General features: G+C 33.2%; 3 long non-coding RNA genes and 1 pseudogene across 21 annotated transcripts; all 4 read right to left on the reverse strand.

Moving 5' to 3' along the window:
- Nucleotides 1-228: 228 nt before the first annotated feature.
- Nucleotides 229-5,293, reverse strand: LOC110903537. 18 transcript variants are annotated; one of them, XR_004859616.1, is made up of 12 exons: nt 5,157-5,292; nt 4,973-5,004; nt 4,835-4,895; nt 4,304-4,512; nt 3,047-3,769; nt 2,790-2,855; nt 2,034-2,114; nt 1,831-1,954; nt 1,331-1,456; nt 1,020-1,055; nt 560-636; nt 229-438 (listed from the first exon to the last, which is right to left on the reverse strand). It is a non-coding gene; the product is annotated as an uncharacterized LOC110903537 (long non-coding RNA). The 18 variants fall into 18 exon arrangements; XR_004859618.1 differs by lacking the exon at nt 560-636; XR_004859612.1 differs by having other exon boundaries at nt 1,020-1,456.
- Nucleotides 5,294-6,960: 1,667 nt separating this feature from the next.
- LOC110902288 overlaps nt 6,961-19,244 on the reverse strand; it is a 128,852-nt pseudogene continuing 116,568 nt past the window's right edge.
- On the reverse strand, nt 9,859-11,294 carry LOC110900243. Its single transcript, XR_002570866.2, has 3 exons — nt 11,191-11,294; nt 10,660-10,713; nt 9,859-10,163 (listed from the first exon to the last, which is right to left on the reverse strand). It is a non-coding gene; the product is annotated as an uncharacterized LOC110900243 (long non-coding RNA).
- On the reverse strand, nt 16,148-17,535 carry LOC110900242. Of its 2 annotated transcripts, none has more exons than XR_002570864.2 (3): nt 17,408-17,535; nt 16,877-16,930; nt 16,148-16,380 (listed from the first exon to the last, which is right to left on the reverse strand). It is a non-coding gene; the product is annotated as an uncharacterized LOC110900242 (long non-coding RNA). The 2 variants fall into 2 exon arrangements; XR_002570865.2 differs by having other exon boundaries at nt 16,877-16,976.

The raw sequence follows: 19,244 nt of genomic DNA on the forward strand, positions 1-19,244 counted from the left end.
TTCCTGACCCGCAACTTGTTTACAACGTTAATTCCAGCCATCAATGCCATCTTATTTGGTAAGCGCTAAAAGTATATGAAGGCATATATATTATACATACCACAATAGCATATAAATAATTATTATATATTGAGAAGAGTATTTAAAGCAGCTATATACATTAGAAAGAAAATTTACCATTATTCACAACTAAAAAATAATAATAACCATATGCCAAGCAGCCTCAAAATAAAGAAAATTTACCATTATTACAACTAAAAAATAATAATAACCATGCCAACATAGTCTTTTATTTTTTACTATATTTGAAAAAAGTTTGAACAAAACAATACATGTCAACACTATATGAATTAAACAAAGTTAGCAATCCAAATGCTCTTGAACTACGTTCCATAAGATTGGCATCACATTCAACTTGGGAATTGTGCACGGATCATTCTGCAACTCAACATTCAATTTTTTTTACAAAATTTTCGTAAAAAATAAAACCATTTCAAGCTATAACTATATAAGTACTTTTCACTTAGAAAATACTATTTTGTATCAACAAAAAACCCACATCTAAATTTATAGCCTTTGCTAATGAGAATCATAAGAGCCTTCAGCGGATTTCTTGGGTTGGTTTGCCAAAGTAACCTACAAATACAATATTAGCACTCGTATGTATGGATAATGTGACACGTAATCATAGCATTACACATTATATTAAGAATTATGATACACTAAAACAAAGTCCCCTTATTACATGTTGATGGCACTTGCAGCATGATGGCTTTTATATTAATAAGGTAAAGCTAATTAGAATCATTAAAACATAATTTGAAATGACTGATTATTAAAACACAAATACTTGCTGCATAGGTGGCCTAACCATGTTCAGCACAACCGGTCCAACACCATGTCAATCACGAGGAATATTGTATTTGTAGGTTAATCCATATTTGTAGGTGCCCGTCTTTGGAAATTACTAAAAATGTAAAATTAAAAACTTCATTTTTTAAAGATCTTGATGTGCATACCTTTTTAATTAGGACGTAATTGAGTGTTTCATTGAGCTGCAAAAGTGATAACGTGAAGCAGTAGTACACAAATATTCAAATAAACTAAAAAGCAAAAAAAGAATGATACAAAGTCTAAGCCACCAATAGTGAATTACCCAAATCACCCTTAAGTATAAACCATACTTTATGACCTTTAGGTCGGCTCCATCCACCAATGCTAATGAAAATAATTATATTTAAATATCCCGAGTTAACTCAGTGAGTAAAAACCACTGAGTTAACCAGGCTGAGTCAAGATTGGTATTGATATAAGCAAGATATTTATTTACCTTGGATAGGGTGAGCCTTTGATCGGCTTTTGGCCGTATTTCCTCCACGAATAATCGTCCGGTGGTATATTGGCCATCTTCACGCTTCTCGCTGGCACTCTCGTGAATCTTTTCATCCTCGATTTCCTGAAAATAATCGAGTTTATAAGAAGTTTAGAAATCACAATTCAAACCATGTTTGACTCAACCTTTATAAGGGCCTAAAATATTCTAGATAACTGACTTAAACCACAGCCATATCACATCTATTGTTGAGTGACTGATTCTCCAATAGGATAATCCAAAAACAATCTTCAAATCAAGGCGATTCCTTTATACATTATTGCAGCATAAAGAAAACAACCCGTTGTGGGGTATCTAAGTTGCAGTTTCAAAAACAACCAACACATACCATGTAATTAGTCGTGTTGAACTTAACAACCAGTTTAGATTACAAACCAAAGAAATATGATATAAGACTTCTGTGCTAAAATAGTAGAAATACTTTTCTCCAATAATACCTCCTCTAAAAACGACCAAAACCTCATCAAATGAAAAGGTGGAAGCTTATTTCAACCTTTTCTCCTCTCTTATTCTTTACGACGCTTCTCTTCCTCTTACTTGTTCTTCAGCTCCTTGCAAGTACTTCAAGATTTCAAAACAAAACCTCATCAACATCATGTAACGCTAAATCAGTGTAGTGAAAATGAAAAAGAAATAATACCTCATGAATGAACCGAACGGTTGGATGAAGAGCAACATGACAATTCAGTTTCATTATCGTCGTTCCATCTTAAAGAATGTCCTACTCGACAATAAAAAAACAATGAGCCTGATTGTTACAAAAACAAAACAAAGTAATCAAGCATAGAACAAAGAACTTAAAAATAGGAATTGCATGTTCAAATCTTCAAATAATAATTGTACCAGAACATTCATAGCAGGAACTTATCTTGAAAAAATGGTTCAAAAAATTGGATCCAAAGACAAACTATATAAAAATGTAATCTGACAAACTATATAAAAATGTAATCTGTTTGGAAGATATTTTAACTAAGTATTTTATTTTAAAGGAAACCGTCTATTTGAAATAAAATGACTGGGTCAATAAAAATAAGTTAAGGAGTAAATTAAGTTTTTTTAAATAAGGTATTTTTTCACATGGAAACCGTCTATTTTAAGTAAAGTAGTGGTTTGAATTTCAAAATTTATTATATACACATTAAAAAAAACGTTATATATTATCAGTTAATTTAACTTTACACAATGATTTTTTTTATAATATTTGATTTATGAATCAAAGACAATGGAATTATATATTGATAGTAAAGTAATGCATGAAAGACTATGGAATTATAAATGAGTCAATTTCAACAGCTCTTGTAAAAATTTATCACAAAATAAAGCGATAAATTAATAATAGTAAAGAAACACTCTAGTACAATGGATACAAAATACTAATTTGGGTGAAAGTGCGTACCAAATGCTTCGTGACCAAAAGAACTGCTAGAATAGTAGGCCCCATCATAAAAAGAGGCCATGAGAACTACAGCCAAGAAAATTTTGCCAATATATAGAAGAAGAAATTGTGAAAATATAAGAGATAATGGTGGACCATTCATGGAGATTACTTAAGTGAAAAAGAAACTGCAATTATCTTGGAGTTTAGATAGTGATACACCAGTGAGCTATTATAAAAAACCAATAGAAAATAAATCCAACTAAAGAATAGGATACCTAACACTTAAACTCCTGTGACAGCATCAACCATTTTTTTTGTTCCATCTTCTGCACAATATAGATATGTAAATTTTCCAACCATGGTGACAACCATATTAAGGATTTCTACATTAGGGTCATATAAATGGCAAATTGGACATTAGGTTCAGACAATATGTAAAACAAAAACAACACATATTGGTTATCTTGTTTCATATCCATTATGATCATAAAGTCTACCCACATATTGAACACACTAAATTCTAAGTAAAGATTAAATATCAATAGTCCAAACCTGAAGTGACCAAAGCCAGCTCTTGTCGGCCTCAATTTTGTTTTTACTAAAGGTGAGCTTAATTGCTTCACTATCTTCGTCATCAGCCCAAATTAAAACAAACGAATACCATGATGAATAATCTTTGTTATCATCAAACTAATTTTCCTCATATTTCGTTATAAAAAGCACATAGGATCTAAGAAACACAACTTTTTGTGGTTTAGAGGCCAACTTGTGTGAATCATGAATCAAGATGATGTTCATAATTTGATCTCGATACACAAATAAACGATTAATACCAAATAGTAACTAATCAAATTTAACAATAGACACATTGTACGGATCTGAACCAATTCTAAGAAGTAAAAAAGAGCGATCTTACCAAGAGATCACCTGATGAAACTTATAGTTGAAAGAAAGTCACTTCGTCAATGCTATAAACTGCTGTTAATGTCCATATCCACCTTAGTTTCACGATAAATGCATGGAAATGATAAGAGAGGGACAACAACATTAGAAAACATGACAAATACAAAACAGTTCTATCTAATGCACAGAAATAACACAAAATTGGACCCTTCAATGATTCTATAAACTCAGTGAACTATATATCCTCATGCTTCCACGTCAAAAAAAAAAAAAAAAAAAAAAACATCATTCATCAAGTCCAAAACAAAAATCAAGAATAGATTAGACCAACAATATAAAAAACAAAAACAAAATACATGAGTTCGATTAAACAATATATGTATCAGATATTTTTAACCAGAATAACAAAAAAATCCTCATTTGACATATTCATAAGGCAAATGTGTCACGATTGTAATGCATAATAATAGATATTCAACCTAAAACACTAAAAAATTTAAATATACAATCAAACTGTAACACCAAAAAACTTTTTTACTAAAACATAAAACTTCAAGATTCAAGGAACCCATGATGTAAAATCACAATAATTTCAAAATTTAACTTCAAGAATGTGGATTATTTCGTACCTATGATGAAAGGCATAGTCACTATACCTCCTTTCTTTTCATCAAAAGCGGTCTTTTACAGCATAATTCTTCTACTTGCTCCTCCATTTTCTTTTCACTGGCATGACAAAGAACGTGCGAGTTTTCCCTTAATATACCAGTGCGAGTTAGAATATACCGCTCGTCGAAGCAGAAGAAGCAAATTGAGTAGTGGCGAAACCCCAAAATTCCTAAAATACAATAAATCCTATTGAACACAACTTTCTGAAATAAAAACACACAAAATAAGATGAAAAATTAGGTACTTCTCAGATATTATACATCACATGTATCATGTGGGCCATTGTCATGGGTCAAAAGTCATAAAATCTCTTAATGTTCAGTACTTTTATATACTGCAATGTGGTTACCATTATTTTTCAACTTTCAGTCAAAACTTGACTAATAAAAATCAACTATCTCCACAACTAATACATGATCAATTACACAAGTTATGATACAATCCGATAGAAGTGCAATCAATACGATACAAAACTAAAAGTTAAAAACTACCTCAAAACTCTCTGATTCCTCCGATTTCTGCAATTTCGGCACCGGTGAGTGATCTAAAACCCTAAAATTGAGAAAAAAAAAGGAATAAGTAATAGATATGCGATGAATCAGAATATGCAAAATGCGGTTGAAACGTACCAGACTGACAGAAGGTTGCGAACAAATGAAGTCTAATTGAATGAGGAACAAATAAGAAATGGATTAATCTACTTTTATAACAAATCAGAGATAGAAATCGAAAGAGAGTTGTGTTAGGGTTTCCCACGCATATAATAATTTTATATAACAAATCAGAGATTGAAATCGAAAGGCTTTAACTTACCTTGAAAATAATCATCAGAAGGTAGATGTGGTGCCGTCGAATGTGAGAAGAAGAGTGGCGGTTGATGAATATGAGAATGAAGAACGGAACTTGCACTCGTTTGATCTAGGGTTTTGAGAGAGAGGGAAGAGAGAAACTGAAAGCAAATAATTGAGATCCAAAATTATATAATGGATCCGATTTTGTTTATTGGGTGACCCGAAGGAATACGGATCCCGCGTCCAGAGGCATTCTATGGGATCTAGAATTTTGTATAATGGATTCCCTCCTAAACTCAAAAAAATGAGTTGCCACATCAGCAAAATTGTCCCAAATCCAATGCCACCTAGCCCAAATCACATCTCATTTATATATATATATAGATAGATAGTATAGTAATAGATAGTAATAGTAATCATTTATTAACAGATAGTAATAGATAGTAATATATAGTAATTATCTTTATTATTATTTTAACCTTAAGTTTGTATTAAGAGTTAAATGCCATTTTAGTCCCTGTGGTTTGGGTCATTTTGTCAGTTTAGTCCAAAGGTTTCATTTTTCGCCTATGGGTCCAAAAAGGTTTCACCATCGTCATTTTAGTCCACTTAAATAAAGATGATGTTATATTTAAGTTTTCTATACATTGTATTATTGGTGATGATTATTGTATTTTAATATGTTGTCAATTGTGTTTTGTTTTTTTGTTCATTGTGTTTTATTTTGTTGTTTATTGTGTTTTATTAGGTTGTTCATTGTGTTTTTAGCCTGATGTTCATAGTGTTATGTTATCTATTGTGTTTTTTGGTTGTTGTCCATTGTGTTTTAGTCTGATATTCATTGTGTCTTTTATATGTTGTCCATTGTGTCTTTTACATGGGAGGCTTTGATGGTGCGCGGGGAGGACCTCAGCACAAGGCCCGCGATTTCGAGGGGCATGCGATTTAAAAAAAAAATCCGATACGTATATGTTATTTTTTTTAAATAGTCAACACATGTCATTTCCAATATAGTCCCATTTACAAATCATTTTTTATGGTTTAGAATTTAGCCAACTTGGAATTTGGTTTATTGAACCCAATACTAATTTGATTTTTTTAAATAATAAAAAACCATAATGGAGGGGCATATTTTTTCAAGCTCGAACAGGGTATGTGAATTCTCAGAGACGCCTCTGGTCTTTTATCTGGTATAATCAATATTGTTTTTAGTCTACTTTTCAGTGTTTTTTAGTTTGATACTCATTGTGTTTTACATTATGTCCATTGTGTTTTAGTCTATTGTCCATTGTGTGTTTTATCTGTTGTCATCGGTTGTGTTTCGGGTTTTACTTTGTGTTTTTTGTTTAATACTCATTGTGTTTTACGTTATGTCCATTCTGTAATATGCAACTAGGTTTTCAATTTTTTTTGAAAACTATAACAATAAGGTACTCATATTAAAGATAAACAAACGCTTGATTTTATAGTATAATTTTTTTTAAAACAAACGATGTATAAAAAAGTTACGGACGTTTAAAAAGTGAGGGGGAATTAGCATTTGACTTGCATGTGCATATTGTTTTTGTTCACATGAACAAAATTACCCTTCCCACTTGATTCATCTTTGAACATTTGTCACTTTATGTTGGCTTCTTACCCTTCTTATTAAATCCTTTTGTGTTATAACTCAATCCATAGTTAGCATATTAATTTTCCTTTTAAGTGGGCGCCCTTTTTTTTTTTTTTTTTTTTTGAGGCCCTAGGCCCAAGTCTAGGTTACTTGTAGTATAGGTCCAGCCCTGACAAAGACTTGTAGAAAACTAATAACTATATAAATAGAAAGACTAAGGGTTGGAAACCATGGCCAAGATGGTGCTGAGGTTCATTGGACTCATGTAGTTTGGAGTGCGACTAATCATTTGTTGCACAATAATTTTGTTGGCCCTCTCTGAAAGATGGAAAGCATCCCAAAATGCATACACGTCTCTGTTTGGGCACAAACTTGACATTGGGGTGCATTATCCTAATCCATTGTAGGGACCTTGTCCACAACATGCTACTTTAGATGTTATAAAACCTGCATGATTGGTAAAATGCTCATCAAATTTTCATGATGTTTCTCATAATTGTAGCCTCAAAAAAGTTATGAGCACATATGTATCTTAAAATGGCAAACGCACCCTCCCACTATCCTACTTCTATATCTACACCCATGTACATCATGATACTCGAACGCTCAACTTCAGAGGAGGGACACCACTATGTACACACCTTGCAACCACTTATATACAACCCCTTTGGTTGAGTACATATGTAGATGCTCGAAACTTAATAAGTTATATCATCTAATTAATTATGGTAAGACTTCACAAACGGAAGTAATCAGAGACCGCGAAGCACACATTTTCCGGAATTTCGCCAAAGCAATATTTCTTTCTTAAAACCTTTTGCAACATAAAAGAATATAAAGAAAGTATTTGTCTTGTAAGATTATTTATTTATCCATCTAAGTCTAGTTACATGAAGTGTGTGAGAATAAAAGAAAAGTATTCAGTAATTGTTGAACAATGATTTGTCAAGATAACATACCATCTATCAAGATCAAGATTATACTGTGATGTTTAATACACATAAAGTATTAAGTACAAGGACTATTAAAAAGTGTAGATAACTTAAGAAGTGTCAACTATAACCAAAATGACTTGTAGGATGATATATTATTAGGTCAAAATATTATTATAAATTGTTATACGAATTTAGAGTTTGATTTTATGTAATGTAGATTTCACTAATATATATATATATATATATATATATATATAGGGAGCCGCTAGAATGAGAACCACCACGAGTTGTAAGAACCACGAGAACCGCGACCCGCGGGTGGCCGTTGACCACGAAATTTTTTTTACACCTAGATCCGTATATTTTAAGACCGGGTGTAAATTTTGGGTTCAAACGGCGCGCCCGAGGGGGTAGTTTTTTACGCCCAAAGTTTGGTTAAAAAAAAAAGAAAAATTAAAAAAAATAAAAAAACCCAAACTTTGGGCGTAAAAAACTACCCCCTCGGGCGCGCCGTTTGAACCCAAAATTTACACCCGGTCTTAAAATATACGGATCTAGGTGTAAAAAAAATTTCGTGGTCAACGGCCACCCGCGGGTCGCGGTTCTCGTGGTTCTTACAACTCGTGGTGGTTCTCATTCTAGCGGCCCCCTATATATATATATATATATATATATATATATATATATATATATATATATATATAGGGTAGGGTTCTAGAGTGAACACAAGGTTAAGAGTGAACTGTGTGAACTAATCTAGGCCATTGGATTACATCATCTAGAGATTTCTAAACAATGGCAAGATTGTAATTATAATGTTGTAACTCCCCTTTAAAATAAATGACAGAAGGGTATTTGTGTCTTTTGTAAATTACATTTATTAAACAATATAATCAAAATCCCTAAAATCTCGTTAGTTTCCGTATATACAAGATACATAGTTGTTAGTGTATACACATGTGTACAGTCTCACTAGTATCAGTTTATACAATATACACAGCTGTTAGTTTATACACATGTGTACAGTCTCGCTATATCAGTTTATACAAGATACACAACAGTTAGTTTATACACATGTGTACAGTCTTTTATACATCTGTGTATCATATTCAGAAATGGTTACATATGTGTATATTAACAACATATAATATATATTAGGCATGCACACGAGTAGATTCATATAAAAATTATAAAATTAATGAAAATGAAACATATCACATGTATGCAAAAATAAATAACTTCATCACATATTCAAAAAAAAAAATTAATGCCCAAAAATACTTACGATTTCAATTTCAGAGAAATTTTTTAATGTTTATTGAAAATTATAAAAAGTTAAAAACAATGTATTATGATATCTATATATATGGATAACAAAAGAAAAACAATATTCAAGTTAAAATAAAAAAAAATCTACGGATAAAGAAATAATGGAGAAATAATTAAAAATGAGAGAGAGAGAGAGAGAGAGAGAGAGAGAAAGAGAGTTAAGAGATGAGAAAATTAAGGGATTTTAATTAAACATACTTGGGTAATGTCAATCTTACCCTTTTAATCTAAAAGATGATCAAGGGCCAAGATTAGTTCACTTAGTTCACTCTCATGAAGTTGTTCACTCTTGATCCTAATCCTATATATATATATATTAATATATAGGGGACCGCTAAAATGAGAACCACCTCCAGTTGTAAGAACCGTGAGAACTACACCGTACGGGGCGAGGTGGACCAAAATTTTGTTTCATAAACGTAGATGCGTGTATTATAAACACATTTGTAAAAAATTCAAAAAAAAAAAAAATGTCGTGTGTGTAGTTTTCAGCACCACAAGTTTGTGTTTACGGGTACCGTAAATCTTACCGGAAAATTTACGGTACCCGTAAACACAAACTTGTGGTGCTCAAAACTACACACACGACATTTTAAATTTTTTTTTTACAAATGTGTTTATAATACACGCATCTACGTTTATGAAAAAAAAATTTGGTCCACCTCGCCCCGGATCAAAAAGTTCTCACGGTTCTTACAACTCGAGGTGATTCTTATTTTAGCGCAATTCTTAACATATATATATATATATATATGTGGAGTCTTCATTATAGCGAGCCAACCTATTCTATTACCAGATGAAACGTCCGTTTTTTTTTTTTTGCGTAATTATAGAATGTCTTACAAGAGTAACTTAAAGACATCAAAAGTACCAACTTGATGCATCATTTTTACAAAATTTGGGCATGACCCGTCCATAAAACGAGCATGCCCCTGTTTTGAACATAATCAAACTAATTAACATCCTACGATTCGTTTGACATAATACTACCGAAAACAAAGGCAACAAGGTTTAAAATATACGACTACTAACAAGTTGTACAAAATGGAAATTTGACCCAAAACATAAGTGCAACTAGCGGAAGCGTTTGGTATGACATATCATGAACATGTGCTCGCTCCAATTCTCCAAGTCGCCTAAATTGAGTATTTACCTACATTCACAACAAAGCTTTTAAAAGTTAGTCATAATATCTAATCCGTTTACAATACTAACATTTTAGTTCCATTCGTTTACATATTTTCATTTCTTTTACGCATTCGATTACCCAATTAAATGGGTAATGGCATATATTCTCATAATGAGATTCAAGCATACCGCTTTCGACCCGGTATCATCGGGTTAATTGCTTTCAACATAACCTTTCGCTCTATCCGTATAACGGATTGAACTTCATACATTCGCTTTTGCTTTCAAGGCCACCCGTTCAAAACGGATGGTATCATATCTTTACTCGACCTAGTTACTCGAACCGGTCGATTTGCTTATCTTAGCATAACCTTCATTAGCTTAGCCAAATCCGCAAGGGATTTGCTATTTATTTACTAAACACTGTAATCATTATAACAAGGGATAATCATTATAACACGAATTGTTCGACACAATTACTAACAAAATTTAAGTAAAGTTTTGTATGTAACGAAACATACCTTGGTCTTGTGATCCTTCCGATTTCTTAGAGTTTGAACCTTCTTCCTTCGCACCTATATCAATACATTCATTCATTCCTTTAGTACCCCACTTTCACTCCTTCATGTTTCAAATTTACACATAATTATTCTTTCAAGCATTTCATCGAACACCTAGTGTGCGTTACATTAATAAAGCATAAGGTACAAGCATTTAAAGCATGGCTTTGCTATTTCATCCTATTTGTCATCACTAATCACACTAGTTCTTACAATTCCTTTAGTATACATCGATTTATCTAGCATTCAGGTATTACAAGCTGAATTATATATCAGAATTACCTATAATCATAATCCCTTTGATCTTCTTATTCATAACACAATTTCACAAGGTGGGTTTATAGAGTTTTCTTTCATTTAACCAAAATCGAGCATTATTTCTACTCTAGGGAGTCTCCTTAACATCTAAACAACACAATCGTATCACGAATTCATGATTGGGTCGAAACCCTTTTTTTTCTATAATTCACCAAATCCAGAAATTCGACTTACCACTTCACCGGGTATGGGTAGATGATCGAAATTTTACTATATGCAACTGTTAAGCAGCGATTTTTCCTTGTCAATTTGGTGAATTTGGTGAGAACAAGGGTAAACCCTTGTTTTCCTTTGCTCCTGATCGATCCACACACGTACAGTGGTGTTTTTGTGGTTTAGTCACAACTAAACCTCACTAATTTGATAGTTTTCATATTTCCCCCTTGAAGTTTGTTAATAGTAACTCTAAATCTTAAAACCCACATTTAACTACCATATTACCATAAATCGTCAATCATATTAAGTTTATTATTATTTATCGTGTTTTTCATTTTTGGGGTGTTACAAGTCTACCCCTCTTAAACGAGGTGTCGTCCCCGAAACCTTTCTCATTCCAACTAAGCCAATTCTACTCTTACTTTTTCGTCTTTTCATTCACGATGCTTATTATAAAATAGATGCATTCGAGATCTTGGCAAGAGTTTCATTCCTGCATAAATGTCTTTGTACGCCTTGTCCCTTCGTTCTTAAATCAAGTAAATTACTTTCATAATCACCTATAAGTCAGAATCTGATCCAGGGCTCTTATTAGTGTCGTTTTCAGTTTATAATGCCAGTTCCTAGCATACATCATCACTAGCGATTCGTTCATTGGAATTTATTCCAATGTATACTATTGGTCGTACAAGCTTATGCTTACGGCTTGTTTCTATCTTTCTAAATAAGCGTAACATATTCATACATTTACTAATATAAGTAAATCGATTTATTTTATTCCGCACACGAATCATGCACGACATAATTCATTATTGTAATTATAAGCAACCCCATCATTCCATTACTAACGTTCTTCCAATTACTTTCTTGCTCATATGAGGGCTTAGCACAACATTATACGTATACTATAGACATTTAATGACTTAGTGGTACTAATACAAAACTTCCCACTTCCTAATCACTTTTTCATACTTAATACGAGTATAAGGCATCATTCTACGGTTACGACCGTCACTTGAACTAATTACAAGTTTGAGTTTTAGCCTTGAATTTAATCCTTCGCACACTTTATTATTAGCTGCTTGCATGAACTACTTATGATAACAACTAGGTATGTTGTGTACGAGCACCATACTAGCGTTTAACCAATTCAGCTCAAACTTTAATTTAAGGCCTTTAATTCTCCCTCTTAATGTCATTCATACCTTCTCACGCTGACCAGTACAGGTCGATCACTGTATAGCATACCATAATTATTCAACCATTCATTTTGTTCACATTTACAAATAAATCTACGGATTCTTAATCATTAACCAAGAAATAAACATTTTACTAACCTCGCTTTCAACGTATAAGTCGGTTATCCATGTGCCGGATCGATCCGCTTCTTTATATGTACCTTCCATGCCAGAATTGGTCTCATTTATTCATGAAATATGCTCTCATTCATGGGCATCCTCCCACTAGCTTCAATACTATTATTTCACTAAGAATTCCATCATATTTATCTATAAATAAATAATTAGCACATAACCTTTCATAATTGTGTCCTACAGGGTGTTTGTTCGCCTATTGTATCTTTCAAAATTTTCTTACGTACATGCTAAACATATCATACATTCCATTTCTTACATACAATCCTTTCTTTTTATTGGTTATTTCTCCAACTTTCGCAGTTTGACCTTTCAAGGTCAGACTAACACCCCCTTACCTATTGTGGTCGCATCGAGGTACACGTTCGTACCTTATACTTACATAATTGCAAGGGCTTCATTTATTTCGTTTGACTTTTCGGAAGTCTAATTGTTAATGCATTCTTACATATGGGTATCAGTTATCCTATTTTGACACATCATTCTCTAGTCGAGCCCTAAGATCCTATTAAAAATATAATCTTTTATACGTACCTGGCGCGGGTCAAAACCCTTGACTCGTTATTTATACTTTACGACGGGTAATGCTTTCCAAATTGTGACAAAGCATGCCCATACATTATGCTCACCTATAAGTAATAAACTTGACAAACCGAACATTAAATACCGGCTTCAAATGGCGATCGTCCTTTGACCCGTATAACTTTATTTGAGTTTGGTACTTAGTTTTTATTCTCACTTCTTTAATACGTCTTCACTTACGGATTCGAACTTTTAAATTATTACTTTTCACTTTTACTAGTTTGAATCCATTTCTCATATTCTAATATTTTCATCCGTACCTTACGTTCTTCTGTCGTATCATTTACCATGACATTTCTTATGATATATTTTCGTATTAATCTTCTACATTCAACTTCAAGTGTTGGGTCCTAGCACTAATTCCATGTCCTAATTCATGTAGTGCGTCTCTACGCCACACTCTACATCCTATTTCTAGTGGTGTTCCCACCATTCTTTCTTAAATTTGATTCACATTCAATCGTAAGCTTAAACTTTTCATTCTTATCCTTCTTTCTTATATTGATCCAATCCTTTAAGAATCGTTAGACCCCTTTTTGCTAGCTTGACCGGACATAAATGAGATGATTCTCGTGTTTTTCTCTAGCTTCGGTCAATTCATGACCATCTCTTAATATATCATTTCCATTTGTTCGTTCACCGTATTTGGTGTTAATTCACCTACGTTCTCTAGCATGTCCCTTACTAATGAGTATCCTACATTACACGTTGCGTTTCTTACGTAATATTTCCAAAATTTGTAAATAATTATTATTTACTGACTTTCTATGATTTGACCTTTTAAAGTTATTCGTCACTTAGTACCTATTGTATATAAGTAATGTATCACGCGTTGTACTTTCTTTCAGTTCAACATATTTACAACACGTCTTTAGCTAGTACCTCATCTAACATTCTCTCCATATCTTTCATTAACATTACCAAGCTCTCATTTCCGCCTTAAAACTTCTCAACTAGAATCTATGACCGGTTTAACCCTATAATGAGGTCCTACCGGTTTAACATAAGCCAACCATTTCAACCAAAACCTATCTTAACATTTCTCATTTATTTATACGTTTCTCTTTAATTTTCGACTGTTCGAATACGCATACACCTTCATGTGGATAAATTTGAAGTGATGGCGAAATCACTTACCTTTAGCGTCCATGTTCATGCTTGCTTCATCGGTTCCTCTTACCCTGTTTGCCATCCATGCTTGAGTCAATTGACAAGATTTCCATCCTTACATATTATTACGTTCGTAACATCGTTAGCTTATGTGAGCATACACACAACTATTCACACGTTAATTGACTTTCGTTCGTTAAATTTCGTATAAATGAGACATTTATTAATAGTTATCTCATTTCCAATCCATACATCTAAACTATCATCAAGCATAACACATAAATCATTGAATACATAACACATTAACTCTTTACTTTAACACTTGAGTCTAATGGCCGTTTTATAATATTCCTATACTGTTGACTTTTAGAAAGTCAACTATCTTGCTTACACACTTTAAACTTTTGAACATGTATCCATCTAAATATGGTAGTCCATAATATTAATATCCTACGTATTTCATACTCGTATTGTATGATATATATGATTTACGTGATCCTCTAAACGATACACATATACATTCATATACACGTATTTTTACATGCTAATGTTTCATTATTCTAGAATTAGCAATTATCATTCAAGGTAACTATATATCATAATTCCAACATATCCTTTACTGATAAGCTCATATGATTCACATATATGATTCACATTTAGCACAGATTCGCCTCTTAACCATAACAAAACAAATCATTAAATACACATAAGCATCACACCATTCATGTACAAGGTACAAGTTTCTAATGCGTAATTCTATTAAAGCATACTTTCATCCAAATTTTCATGCGAATTCCAACTCCACTTTATACATTCGTCATTCATTTTATGCCATTCCATATGTTACATTCGACTTTTATAAATTTTACTTTATCGCCGACGATCTACATAACTTTACATAACTTATTATATCTTCTTATAACTTGACAGGAACATAAAAGGGGCATTTCTGAGAAGTATGAAAACTTAAATCATAATTCATAAGCTTCAATACATCATAGTTCATTAGTCCATAATTACTTCATTCGCATTCTTATATTTTAAAACTTACTCGCTTTTTCAGCTTTCATCATTCTTTCGTGTCATTCGATACATTACTTTCAAATTTTCATAATTCCGTCTATCTTATCCACTAATCGTGGTCACATATATCGTACTAGGCCTTATATAGATCTTACACGAACATTCATTAAGCTTTTAAACAATTTAGAAACTCAAAATACGAAAACAAAACAAAAGTTTCAGCGGATTTGATTTCCGCTGGCCGTCGGCGACGGCTTTACACCCCGTCGGCGACGGGCTTTGTAAACGTGCGTCGCCCACAAAAGTCCGTAGACAGGAAAATAGGCCGTTGGCAAGCATGAGGGCGTCGGCGACGGCATCATCGCCCATCGGCGACGGCCCTTCCTTTGTTGAATCGCTGAAAATTTTGCCCAGACACAGCTGTGTTGATTGTCTGAGTGCAATGTCACACAGCTGTGTCAGCCTTGCTACACACCCTGATTTCAGGAACAAGCATTAATGGTCCACACAGCTGTGTCACTTAACGACACAACTGTGTGCGACGCCAGATCTGATATAACCCAATGTTTAACTCCCATTATTACTATTTCCCATACTTAACTTAAATATTTATCATAAACACACTATACATACTTGTATTAAACAAAAACTTAAAGTTTTACCTCATTGGCGATCTCGGAGCGAGGACACTTTTGCGTGAGCCGTCGGTTTGAGTTCAAGCACTATTACTCTTACTCGAATCCCTCAAACCTAGACTCTGATACCAACTTGAAACGTCCGTTTTTTTTGCGTAATTATAGAATGTCTTACAAGAGTAACTTAAAGACATCAAAAGTACCAACTTGATGCATCATTTTTACAAAATTTGGGCGTGACCCGTCCATAAAACGAGCATGCCCCTGTTTTGAACATAATCAAACTAATTAACATCCTACGATCCGTTTGACATAATACTACCGAAAACAAAGGCAACAAGGTTTAAAATATACGACTACTAACAAGTTGTACAAAATGGAAATTTGACCCAAAACATAAGTGCAACTAGCGGAAGTGTTTGGTATGACATATCATGAACATGTGCTCGCTCCAATTCTCCAAGTCGCCTAAATTGAGTATTTACCTACATTCACAACAAAGCTTTTAAAAGTTAGTCATAATATCTAATCCGTTTACAATACTAACATTTTAGTTCCATTCGCTTACATATTTTCATTTCTTTTACGCATTCGATTACCCAATTAAATGGGTAATGGCATATATTCTCATAATGAGATTCAAGCATACCGCTTTCGACCCGGTATCATCGGGTTAATTGCTTTCAACATAACCTTTTGTTCTATCCGTATAACGGATTGAACTTCATACATTCGCTTTTGCTTTCAAGGCCACCCGTTCAAAACGGATGGTATCATATCTTTACTCGACCTAGTTACTCGAACTGGTCGATTTGCTTATCTTAGCATAACCTTCATTAGCTTAGCCAAATCCGCAAGGGATTTGCTATTTATTTACTAAACACCGTAATCATTATAACAAGGGATAATCATTATAACACGAATTGTTCAACACAATTACTAACAAAATTTAAGTAAAGTTTTGTATGCAACGAAACATACCTCGGTCTTGTGATCCTTCCGATTTCTTAGAGTTTGAACCTTCTTCCTTCGCACCTATATCAATACATTCATTCATTCCTTTAGTACCCCACTTTCATTCCTTCATGTTTCAAATTTACACATAATTATTCTTTCAAGCATTTCATCGAACACCTAGTGTGCGTTACATTAATAAAGCATAAGGTACAAGCATTTAAAGCATGGCTTTGCTATTTCATCCTATTTGTCATCACTAATCACACTAGTTCTTACAATTCCTTTAGTATACATCGATTTATCTAGCATTCAGGTATTACAAGCTGAATTATATATCAGAATTACCTATAATCATAATCCCTTTAAACTTCCTATTCATAACACAATTTCACAAGGTGGGTTTATAGAGTTTTCTTTCATTTAACCAAAATCGAGCATGATTTCTACTCTAGGGAGTCTCCTTAACATCTAAACAACACAATCATATCACGAATTCATGATTGGGTCGAAACCCTTTTTTTTCTACAATTCACCAAATCCAGAAATTCGACTTACCACTTCACCGGGTATGGGTAGATGATCGAAATTTTACTACATGCAACTGTTAAGCATCGATTTTTCCTTGTCAATTTGGTGAATTTGGTGAGAACAAGGGTAAACCCTTGTTTTCCTTTGCTCCTGATCGATCCACACACGTACAGTGTGTGTTTTTGTGGTTTAGTCACAACTAAACCTCACTAATTTGATAATTTTCATATTTCCCCCTTGAAGTTTGTTAATAGTAACTCTAAATCTTTAAACCCACATTTAACTACCATATTACCATAAATCCTCAATCATATTAAGTTTATTATTATTTATCGTGTTTTTCATTTTTGGGGTGTTACACCAGACATCCTTGGGAGAAGCTCATCCGAAACTAGAGCTAGAAAGGCCTTCTTTCGTTTCGTTCCCGTTCTTCATTTCCTTCTTATCGAAAAAAAGGGGATTTCTCATATTTAGAATCTTTCTGCGGTGTGCTCCGTTTACTATTCTTTCGTACTTTTTTCTCTTTACCACGCGATAGGTCAGCGAAGCGTGAGCGGACGTGGAGAAGAAAAGGCCAAAGACTTCGGCCTAACGGGAATGAGCAAGGACGAAATGACAAGATGAGGTGCCCTGGCCACCTCCATTTAGAAAGAAGGGTCGAAGTTTTGGTTAAGCCCCACTTGCGGTATGCACATATAATGTATATATGTGTGGACGCTCGGGGGGCAAAAGTGAAAGTGTACTAATTTTAACTTTATTTTACTGATTTCGTGAAAATAACGTTAAAAGAGGGGGATGGTTAATCATGCATCATGTGGTGGCGTTGATAGCCGAAATACAAAAGGGTACATGCACTAATCGGCCTTTGTCCTGATTGTTGAGTGTTAAGTGTCTTAGGTCCAAGGCTTGATACAAAACTACAATCGAGCCGGGGGTCTCACTGGAAGCAGCCTCTCTATTCCTACGGGGTAGAGGTACGGCTGTCTACCTCTACCCTCCTCAGACCCTACCTTAGCTTTGCTATTGGTGGGATTTACTGAGTATGATGATGATTTCTAACGAACGCTCAAATTGGTTTTTATAATAATCTATAGCTTTTTATTATTATATTATTTAATATTATAATAGTATATTCACTTTTAATTTGACATATTTTTATATTATTATTTTACTTTTGCAAAACCATACTTTCCTTTTTCATTTACTAGTATTATTTATTTTTTAAATTTATTTTCTTCACAAACAGTAACTTTATTTTTATAATAATATATAACTTTTTAATATTCTATTATTTAATATTATAATAGTATATTCACTTTTAAGTTTAACATATTTTTATATTATTATTTTACTTTTGTAAAACCATATTATCTTTTTTATTTATTTTTTATTTTTTTAATTTATTTTTTCTCCTTAAATCATATTTTCGTTTTTCAGCTAGTTTGATATTCTTTAAACAACATGCTTCAGTTTCAAATAACAATTATTTTACATTGTCATTTGCTTCGTTTCGCCGTAACACACGACGTCAACGAACCTAATTTCTTTATATATACCTATTTAATTATGACTTGTTTTGTTGTTAGAAACTAAAATGTTATTAAACAGATTGTTGTGGAATGCCATGACAGGTAATAACTAATATATCTTGTTCTTTAATATTAGGCTACTCGGTTTGGGAGGAGTGAAGTCTTTGGAGGATGCCCCTCCATCTCAGCGTCACGTCAACATCCAAGGAGGATGCCCCTCCAAGGATGTACCTTGGGAAATGGAGGATGTGCCTATATATATATATATATATATATTTGTGTGTGTGTGTGTGTTGTATATATATGTGTGTGTGTGAGAAGGGGGAGGCCCGGCC

The sequence above is a fragment of the Helianthus annuus genome, chromosome 6 (assembly GCF_002127325.2).
Source record: "Helianthus annuus cultivar XRQ/B chromosome 6, HanXRQr2.0-SUNRISE, whole genome shotgun sequence".
Taxonomy (NCBI): Eukaryota; Viridiplantae; Streptophyta; class Magnoliopsida; order Asterales; family Asteraceae; genus Helianthus; species Helianthus annuus.